Below are 11,250 nucleotides of genomic sequence, written 5' to 3'. Positions count from 1 at the left end.
CAGACACCGTCACTATAGGATCTTCACTAAGTAACTCCTGAAATGGAGGAGCAGAGAAGTGTGTTAGACTGCGACTCTGCGTAGGGTTTTGGGTGGGTAACTGCTGAATTAGAAGGGCAGAGAAGTGTGTTAGACTGCGACTCTGTCTCCTGGTCTCAACTCTGGGTTGTCATGGATTTGGTCCACTAATAAACTTGGCCAGATTTCTAGAAATGAGAGCTGCTCCTTCCCAAGTGGGATGGATGCCGTCTCTCCGGATCAGACCAGGTCTTCCCCAGAAAGTCTGCCAATGATCAACAAAGCCCACATTGTTTGCTGGACACCACCTCGACAACCAGCGGCGGAATGACGACATGCGGCTATACATGTCATCACTGGTCAGATTTGGCAGGGGTCCAGAGAAAACTACGGTGTCCGACATTGTTTTTGCATATGTACACACCGACTCAACATTAATCTTAGTGACCTCCGATTGGCGTAACCAGGAGTCGTGAATAACAGGCTTTTTCCATGATTTACATAACTCATTGTGCAAATCAGGAAAGAACGCAGGGGTGGCGCTCGGGCTGCAGAAAAGCTCAGAGGTTACTGCCGGCCCGCGGCTCTTGCCCCGCCTCTCATAGCTGCTCCCGGAAGTCATCCTCCATGATGCTAAGCACTTCTTGGAGTCAGCAGATGAGGAACGGGAAAAAGCCTTGGCAGTCCCAATGCCCTCGGAGTTGTCGCACTGGGAGCCCCATGACCGAAGCCGCCGCGCCGCCTCAGTGACCGCCGGGCCCGAGCCACGGGGAGAACGCATCCGGCCGTCTCCGGAGAAAAGAGCCGCATGGGACCTCAGCACCCTCAGGGGCAGGGCCTCGCAATGGCCGCAAGCAGCCCCCTCGAGAGCTGCCTGGGCATGCGGCATCCCCAGACAGGAAACGCATGGAAAAACACACTGCCTGAACTGCTCACCAGCCATCTCCTCTACTTCACCTTCTAGGTAACATCTTGTGGTACCTTTCTTCTGTGTAGTCTCAAACATGCCAGAGTGCCTGCTGAATAGAAAAAAGCTAATGTGTCCGGTGTGCCGGCGTGCTTATATACACCTACAGTTACGCCGTCACACGCTACCGTTCTAGCAACGCCAATAGGATTGGAGTAGTTTCATTCATGATTTCAGCCCTGCCACGCCCAGAGGCGTTCCCATAGTGTCGTCACCGACGGCAGTTCGAGTTCCCTCGAAGGGGAAACGAAGATTCTTCCCAAGATGAGATGAGGACATGTGGCCAAATTCAGATAAATGGGCAGATTAGAAGATGGCTTTTTGTTTTTATTACTCTTCTGTGGCATTTTCTGTTTGCATATTTTGTATTTTGTAGTGCTGGGCCACGATTAAATTTTTTAATCGCGATGAATCACATAGTTATGCGCAAAATTAAATAATGACTTCTAAAGTAGTGTATTGCGTACTTTTAATTTCAATGTACTGCTATAAACACAAAAGTGCAAGAACATGTGGTTTGCAAACACAGTATTCCCTTTACACAGTAGCAATAAAATATTTCTTGTAAATCTCAACTTAAACATTAACATAATCAAATCAAACATAAAACCAAAGCTGTTTGCCACTGCCTTTTATCTAGCTTGTTACAAGAAGTGACCATCAGAGTCCAGAGCCACAATCAGAACATCATAACAGGCACGTTATAAGCAACAGGTTAACATATATAAATCTGTTTTCAGGTATCAGCAGAAAAATTTTTCTTTTATCAGGGAGCAAAAAAAACTATGTTCAGTAGCAAGTGTCCCTGTTAGAGTGAGGTGAAGCAGTTACTTCACATACACGCCCGCCAGCTGCCGAAGTTGAATTGCCTTGAACCTTTTGTAGACTACACGACGTGCTGCACAGATCATTGGAAGTGTTATGTTACATGCATTCATTCTGTTCAAGTGTTTGTAGCAACTCCTGTTGGCCATTGAGTAAATGTCACCTGTTCTTGTCATTTTAGATGTGTGCATTCTCATTGGCTGTTAATAGTCACATTGATTGTTAGTCACATGATCGGTTCAGCCATTTTCCTGAAAACAAGCTAGAGAACAGCATGCTTCGAGTCCGCACTTCATCTTGCTCCATCTGCCTGTGTTAACCTTGGGAAAGCTTTGTTTGTGAGTAGATTGTTTCATCTATGTTTAAAGAATTTCTTCATAATTTTAACTTAAGTTAAATAGGCTACAGCTGTGTAGTGCACAGAAGCTGTTGCCTTGGTTACTCTCCATAGAGCCCTGCTAAGACCGACATCTTCCAGTGTGTAGCTATCCACTCGCTATGGAATTTGATCGTTTGTCTTGCGTTTGTTTATCTACTTCTCCCACACGCTGCATCCACCGTAGTCTGCCGAAGCCTCCCTCCACTGCTTGTCTGGGTGGGTGATTTGCAGGCTGATCAACATCCCGCCCCTCCTCTGATCCATGGTTTGACTGTAGCTTATGTGTAGGCCTATTCAGAGTCAGTGAGCAACGGACTTTCAAAATAATAATATTTTTTTTAAAAAACTGCGTTAACGTGCTATAAAATAATTTTCGGCGTGATAATAACGCGTTAACGTGCCCCGCCCTAATATATAGGCCTACTAGTAATATAATATAATATAAACTTCCGTTTCTTATTAATATAAGATTCTGTGGGATTATTAAAACATCATAAAAAACACAACTGTCCAACTTCTCAATTATTACTAATTAATTCTCATGTCAGGTTGGCTGAGTTCAGAAACAGCTAACTGAGGTGTGGGCCTAAATGCCGACACAGATGGAGGGGAATGCATATGATGTGAAAATGTGATGCGTTTTCTGTTATCTGTCCTCCAACCCAAGAAGTCCAACCACTGATTACAAACACCGCACACACAGATGCCATTATGAAAATATACAGCACAATAAACCAAGAGGAGGAGACCAAAACATAAAATAAAGTCCCTCTGTTAGCTAACCTAAGAAAATTGACTAACTACAACTAAGGTAGCTAACTTTACTAGAACAACCAACCCGCCATCAGACAGACAGACACAGAGAGATATATCTAAATTCTAAGTAAAATATTGGATAAATTGTTTAACTAGCTCACAACAAAGTTTATCAGTTTGATGCTCTGACTTACTGAGGGGTGCTGTTTTGTTTAAGTCTTGACAGTGGCCTGCCCAAGCTTGGAGGATGATGTATGACTTGTGGAATTACTATGGTCATACGTCACCACCCCGTTTTAGCAACAAAGCAAATTTAGCAACTTTGAACACAAACATTTATTTGTCAATAAATATTTGGATTTGAAGTGGATAATCAACATTGTAAGGAAATGACTCAGAAAGATATGAAATATCAGAAATGTCAAAATACACTGCCTCCAGTGATCTTTAAACAAAAGAACTAATAATAATCAGGCTTATAGGAATGCAGCAGAAATCTAAAGGTTCAGCAGGTAATCCAAACAGAATGGAAACATAAAGAACACTGCACATACAATGGACTGAACAGAACTAAGCACATTATATACAGGGAGGGAGTAAACAGGTGAAGCAAATTGGGATAACCAGACAACAGGAAACCAAGCTCCATACAAACACCAGACAATCTCAAAACAAAACAGGAAGTAAAGCATACGACAATACACAAGAATATAGAACAATTTAAATTACAGGTAAAGTAAATGTAAAGCTTTGTAACCAGGTAAAATACCCTACATTGCACTAAAAATTATATTAAGATAGAGGTACAGTATGTGACTTAGTTAAAAAACAAACAGGGTAAAGAGCGATTTTATTAAAAGATTCAAAAGGTACAGTGTAATAAATTATATGGTATTGACCATAAAAAATAGGTATTGACACTTGCTTGTCTCTGACTATGAGTAAAGCTGAACATTTTCACTTGAACTGTCTGGTGAGTTGTGCTTTTGGGTCCAACCCTGGTTTACTGAGTCATTGCCAGAATCTTGATCTTTCTTATGTGCAACACCAAGTCATTATACATTAAGCCAAGGACTTTTAAAGGTATGTGTTGACCATATATGGCATTGGGCTTGCTAGGGTTCTCTATGTAAGTGAGCCTGTACGTTTTATGATCAATACGTTTACGATTGTTGCAAATTCACATCACATCTCTTCCTTTTAGACTGCAGCCAAGATTGCGCATGGATTCCCCCGTGTCTAGGAACCTTTTGCAAGCCCTGGTTTCTAGTTTATGCCTGTTGTCGCTAATTTACATCATACCTACGTCATACCTGAATTTATATCTTTTCTATGTTCTATAGACAAATTAACAATCTTTACGTAATTTAACAACAGCTTGAAAGCAAATGAACACACCAAATTTTTATTTAATTTTTTTTATTGTAAAAATATTCAGGTGTCAAGGGGTTAATGTTAGACAGGGTGCTTTCTGATCAGATGCTGAAGCATTTCCATCGTGTTGTTGCATTAGGCTACTTTAGTTTTGTTTTACAGTGGACAGATTGTAACATTACAGAGTTGTTGTTTTCTTTTCGCGTGAAATAATTTCATACTTTGAACACTTTCTTCTTCGTCCCTTTCTATTTTCTCTCTCTTCCTCCACTTTGCAAACAGCGCCATCATAATCACATTGTCTTAACTTGATCACAGTGTAACCGCGATGTGCGACATTAATAAATGTCTGTGCGCTATAGGCTATAGTTACATGGATTAAATGAAGCATCAACGCAAAGTATAAGTTAATAGTACTGCGTGTTAAGCAGAAGTTAATCAGTGCATCAGTTAATTTACTTTAAGTATTTCATCTCAACTGAAACTCTGCAGCCTGAGGTTCCTAAGGTCTGATAGCTCTGAGGGGCTTAGCTTAGTTTTGAGAACTGTTAGGCAAACAACAGGACGGCTATCTTATCAGCAACAGTTTATTGGGCCATCTTGTTTAATACTTTAGTGATGTTGAAAGGGGAGAGACGTCTGCAACCTCTCCAGGTTCTTTATAGAGGACAGAGTGTCGATCCTGCAACTGCTTTGCTCTTTCGTTGGCACTGCTCTGTAGCATCACTTTCATATGGGCTTGCTTGTATCCTTTGCCAGCATCCCATCACAAGTGAGGAGTACTAGCCAATCACATCACAGTAGGGCGGAACTTGTCGAAACTCTGGCAGGGTAAAAACACAATTCAAATGGAGCGAATGAGAAGAGAAGGAAGCACCATGAGTGACAGGAGGCGGGACTGTGTGGGCACTGCAGCGGTGAAGAGAAGCACATTTTCAGGAAAATGAATGAAAACTGTTTGAAATATTCAGAATTAATATGTATCAATGTATCAATATTTTTACGTTGAAGATACCCGAATCTTTTTCAAATTTGATCCCATCTTTTATTTCTTACTAGTAGCTAAAGTTGTCAATGGGTGATTGAAATCACCATAAGCAAAATAGATGCATAATAGGTTAAATGAATATGAAATTACAATCCAACTATATATTTGTTCTACCAAGGCAGTAAAAGTTATTTCGATGATCTGAGTTTCCGTGCTGTAGGCTACCATTACCCTTTTATTGCCGATAATATGATCAGCTGATTGTCTCACAAACATAACCGACACATTTCTGTCCACGTAGCAAAGTCAAAACACAGCGTTGGATAATAACTACATGAAATTGTATATTTTACAACATTGATGGGAAACACGCCACTTGTCTCTGTGATTAAGCCTGTCTTCTAGCTAAAGCTATCAAACAACAGTTTTCATCCGCATTGCTTAAGTTGGGCAAACTTAATTACTTTTCCAGCAGAAAACAGGCAACTTCAGCGCCACTTTGAAAACATTTGTTCTCAACAGAGCCTTCCATTTGGGAAAATCCTGAGCCTGATTCGACTGTCAATCTCACAGTCGAAGCTTTGCAGCGAAACAAGGATCATGCCATTTTGGCAATATGGGGGTGCTCAACGTCTGATTTTACATAGAACTACCAGTTTTCTCCCAATAATTTAATATACAGCTTATTACAAGATACATTTCAGCATTTAATGCTGTAAATAAACATGTAAATAGAATAAAATTTCAATGAATGTTTTTGAAGTGCGTGAATAAATCCAAAATTGTAACCCTAACCCTGGGTCATCAGTACGCATGTGTAACCGTAGCGTGTATGTGTGTAATTGCAGTGGAGGAACACTTGCTGAAGAGACGGAGCTCCAGCTTCACTGGTGTTGTGCCGAGTTGTGTGCACCTCACGGGACTTTAACTTTAATTTATCACCGTTGATGAACCACACAAAGAATATTATAGTGTTTTTAAATAGCCTGCTACTTGAAATACACCCGCAAGGAACCGTGACGTGCATGCAGTTGTTGGCAGCAGTAATGCACGTAAAACTCTTCACAAGACCGGTCAATGACAGGCGAGAGAGAGAAAAAGAGCGCCTCAGTTTAGCTGGAAATTTACAGTGTAAGAAAAGAGACTGCAGCTCTGCAGTTTCTCAAGATTAAAGCGGAGCTACCGTGTGTAACACCACCCCCCGCTCGCAATCGCCACATACAAAAAAACACACATGATTCGACTATCAGTCGACTATAGGCATGACTTGACTATTCGACTATTTGACCATGTAAATCCAGGGACAGCCCTAATCCTTTCTGCCGTCATCTGTCTGCATCTGTCTTGACTTCATCTGGCTTCATCATGTTTTCGCTTCTTTAGATTCACGCTCCGTGGGCTCGTGCTAAATAACACGTGTGTTATGTGTGTGTCTGTGTTTCAGCAAGGGCAGGTCTCACTGGCTTATCAACACACACACGCGCTGTCGAAAAACGGCGCGCTAGCAAGAGCTCATCACTTGTACAAATTCTAATGATGTGAAACCACATTGGCAGATGTAACAAGTGAACTCATTGTAGACTTTGTGGCTGTGTGGGAGGAGTCAGATATTTCGTTTTAAAGTTATGTCCAGTCAGGCTTTGTAAACAAGACCCACTTATACCATGTGTTTAGTAGTGATATGCAATACCACTTAATTCCTATCCGATCCAATACCAAGTCATACTTTCTACATGTTTTATTTCTATTTTAATGTGACCTCCCCCTCCCGTTTCTGTATTTATGAGAGAAATAAGGAGTAGGCTGTAGCCTTACCAATTAAAAATAATAGCTGCATAATGACAAGACATCAAACTACTGTCATATTCTTTAATTATAATAAAAATATCCTGGTCAGAACTGCTGCTTCATAACATCATCATGTTATTTTGACTTAATCTTAGATGTTTAGCGAAGTTTGCAGTGTTGCCAAAGTATTTCACTGTCTTTGCACACACTTCACACACAGCATCATTATTACCTTCACAGCTAAAATACAGCCAGACGTGACTGTTTTTACAATCAGCCATAGTCAGTATTCAATAGCGAGAAATGTAAAGGGCTACAGCGGCTCACTTCAAAGAAGCTCCGTCACAGAGCCGTAGCGCAAGCTTGACTTTCCTATCAACCGAGTAGCCTATAATTAGACCATCCTGGTGACAGTAAGATACTTATAATAAAACACACACTCACTCCAAATGAGTTTAGATATCGATCCTTTTATATGAGTATCGATCCTAGAGCAGGAAACGTTGTTATCAGAAATATCAATACTTTAGGATCGATCCGCACATCACTAGTGTTCAGCATTTATAGTGAATTGTCCTCTATTAAATAGACAGTTTTTATATTAATATCCTACTGTTGGAGTAAATGTAAATGCTCCGTACTTGTATAACGCCTTTCTAGTCTTTTCGACCACTCAAAGCGCTTTTACACTACATCTGCATTCACCAGTCACACACATTCATACACTGAGCCTAAGTGCTCAAACGGAAACTAACATTCACACTCACTCATACACTGGCGGAATAGCCGCCAGGGGCAAATCGGGGTTCAGTATCTTGCCCAAGGACACTTCGACACGCAACCAGGGGGAGCCAGGGATCGAACTGCCAACCTTCCGATTAACGGTCAACCCGCTCTACCTCCTGAGCCACAGCCGCTCCAGCCGGAGTACATTTATTGTAAATTTCTAAATGCATATTTGCACAATACATCAAATTTATTCATATTGTCTCAATTTGTAGTATTTTCTTATTGAATTGTTGAAATTTTATTCACCATCACACACTCTGATGACAAAATGTGTTTAAATTGTAAAACACAGAGTTCAGAAAGATTTAAATGGAAAACAGAAAAAATAAAACTGTATCTGGCAAAAATTACAACGGATTTCATAGCGCCCTATCCATGGTCTCATCGCCCAATATCTGTAGCAAGCACCATTAGGAGGTGGTACCTTCAGCGGTAAAAAGAGGAACGAAGAAGGTGATGAAAATAAGTGCACTGCTTCAATGACGACACCACGTATCCGTAACACGCCCGCTCCGCAGCACTAGTACCGATGTGCTAACAGGTAGGGTTAAGGCCCATTTATACTCCTGCGTAGGGTCTACGCACGTTGCCAGGGGTTGGGACGTACAGAAGTGCTATTCACCTGGACGTGATAGGCCCAGAGGTTAAAGCAGGTAGGTGGCTCCCCCAAGTGGGCCAACAGCGCTAGGGCAAACAGTTGCTCTGGGCGTGTGGCTCCCCCAAGGGGTCAAATGTGGGTTGTGTTTGGCTCTCCCAGGTGGTGCAATAATGGTAGGGTGGAGGTGGGTGGCTCCCCCAAGAATATTGATAAAATAATTTGTATACAAATAGTATAATATTATAATTGACAAGTACTGACCACACTTGCTCTTCATTTAGTGCCCTTATGAGGTGAATCAAGATGATTCTGGAACTGGATCTAACAATACAGTTCCATCATTTTCCACACACTGCATATTGGTCACCAGCTGCAATACATGTGTCTTTTATGCCTATAGATCTTTAAGATTGTCTTTTTTACAAGATTACAGGAGAGAGCACGAATGCAGTCCGCCACTACCAGAAATGCAGTTGAGACCCACTTTTAGTGAATTTGGAGTCTACAGGAGGAGTCTACATTGCAGCTCACCACTATTCACAGCAAATGTTGCAGAGACTTTTGACATCATCTGTAGATATTCCAAGTTTGATATTGGTCATTTCAGATTTAAATCAGCTGTTTATTGCAATACCTCTTGAAGCCATTGAGATATGCCACACAATCTCAAGTATATGTGTATTACATAATTCATGTAACATTACTTTTCCTGAATACCATTTATTTCTATGTGTCACTTCTATCTTACTGAATTCCTTTAAGACTAGGCTGGTTAAACCTACTTTAACATTTCAAAGTGCAAAATTGTCTGATATTGTTGTCCTTACATGCAAGTTATCTGCCACTCTATCCATGTCCCTATTTTTTGATAAACCAAAATACCCCCATGGTTGCATACATTAATATTTCACAACTCACTGTAGCAGTTGAATAAAGTGCATGAAATGCAGAACATGTGGGAAAAAAACACACTACAACTACAACTACTACTACACTACAGCGTTGACAAATTGTCATTGAACATGTTAAAGAATGAAATGCCAAACAAATTAAGACAATTTACAATATGTACATGAAAATAAGAAATATTTACAATTGAGTGATTGTGATTCTGAATTTGTTCAATGAGATACTATTATTTACAGATAAAATAATTTCACATAAAATACTTTACTAACACCACAAAACTACAGTTAAGACAATTTAAAATGTATCACTGAACATGATTTAAGAGTGAAATCTAATGAAAATGAAAAAACTATTTACAATTGGTACAATGCAACTGTACAATATTTACATATTTCTTACAAACTACAAACTATTTATTCCAACTGGTCAACTACCGAGGTGAAGTGTTCGTAGCTGCCATACACTCTGCTGTCCAGACCCTTTGATGTTGACATCATTTTTACTGGGCAGAAAGTCTTTCTTTTGTACTTTTTATGTCCCTGGGTTGGTTGGCCACAGAGTGTACAGACAGGAAGATTGTGCACCCGTGACAGCTTCTTTCCTACTTCTGCAGGGTATTCCTTCACTTGAGTAGTGGGTACTATGGGTAGAGTTGGAGTGACTGATGTAGGTGGACCAGCAATCCCTGAGGCTGCTTGACTAGCCGGCATTATGGGCCGCGTGGGCAGCGATGAGGGGGCAGGCATTATGGGCCGCGTGGAGGTGGCAGGCATTATGGATGGCCATCTTTACCCTCTGTATCACAGCAGCATCAACAAGATCATCCCTTTTTTCAGTAGAGGGTGTTGCCCCAGTGGGTTCTGTACAGCTGGTTGAACTGCTGAGGCTGCTTGTCATGCTCCTCCACTGCATTCCAGACTTCAATGACCTTGTTCCTCTGCTCAGTGGTAAGTGACAGCTTATCCTCTGTAAGGCCAATCTCCACCAGCACAGAGCAGAACTTTTCCAACTTTTGAAAGCCAGGAAGAGGGTTTGGACTGCAGGCATCCTCCTGTTAAAAGATTGTCACACAAATGTTGTAAGTTCAAATGTGCATATTGTCCACCAACTTGTATTTCATTTTAGCAGACACACACAGTTACTCACAAAGGCCGGAGAGAGAACACTGGAGGTTTCATTGCTGGTGAACGTAATGTGGGACAGGACGGCATCAAGCACATCGTCACGTGCCTCCGCATCGCTCTGGTATGCCTCGTCTGCCTCTGGATCTGGATCAGGCTGCCCAGGCTGAACCACCTCTTCCTCTGGACCAGGTCCATCATTGACAATGTCCTAAAGAGAGAAGGGTGCAGATTCACCTGTGCTCTGGCTAAACAGGTACCCAACCCGAGCAGCTCATTAGAAGGGACATCAGCAGGGGCCTGGAAATTCTCCTCCACAGTCTCTCCGAACAGCTGTGATGTTTCATTGAATGTGTAATAAGCTTCAAAATATCAGCCTGTTTTGGGGCACTATCTAACATCCATCACAATCCATTAAACAAAATCATTACAATGAGCAGCAAATTATCAGTTTTTACAAGAGAAGGACTAAACTAAAAGGAACACAAATACATTAGTATGTTATACTGTGCTGTGTTTCTGCCAATGTGAATGGTACACACATTGAGACTGTGCACAAATGAAGTTCCTAACGGATAAGTTTTTTTAACTGAATTGTTGTTTCACACCAGGACTCACATGGAAGACTGGATCTACGTGTAAGACAATGCTCTCCACCACCATCCTCATAAGACCAAATTATATTAAGTTTCACAGACTTGGCAAGGAGCTCTGAAGCTGCTTTAGAGGCTTGTGGTG

This window comes from Micropterus dolomieu, linkage group LG15 (genome assembly GCF_021292245.1).
Source record: "Micropterus dolomieu isolate WLL.071019.BEF.003 ecotype Adirondacks linkage group LG15, ASM2129224v1, whole genome shotgun sequence".
Taxonomy (NCBI): domain Eukaryota; kingdom Metazoa; phylum Chordata; class Actinopteri; order Centrarchiformes; family Centrarchidae; genus Micropterus; species Micropterus dolomieu.
Note: the sequence above shows the minus strand (reverse complement) of the source record.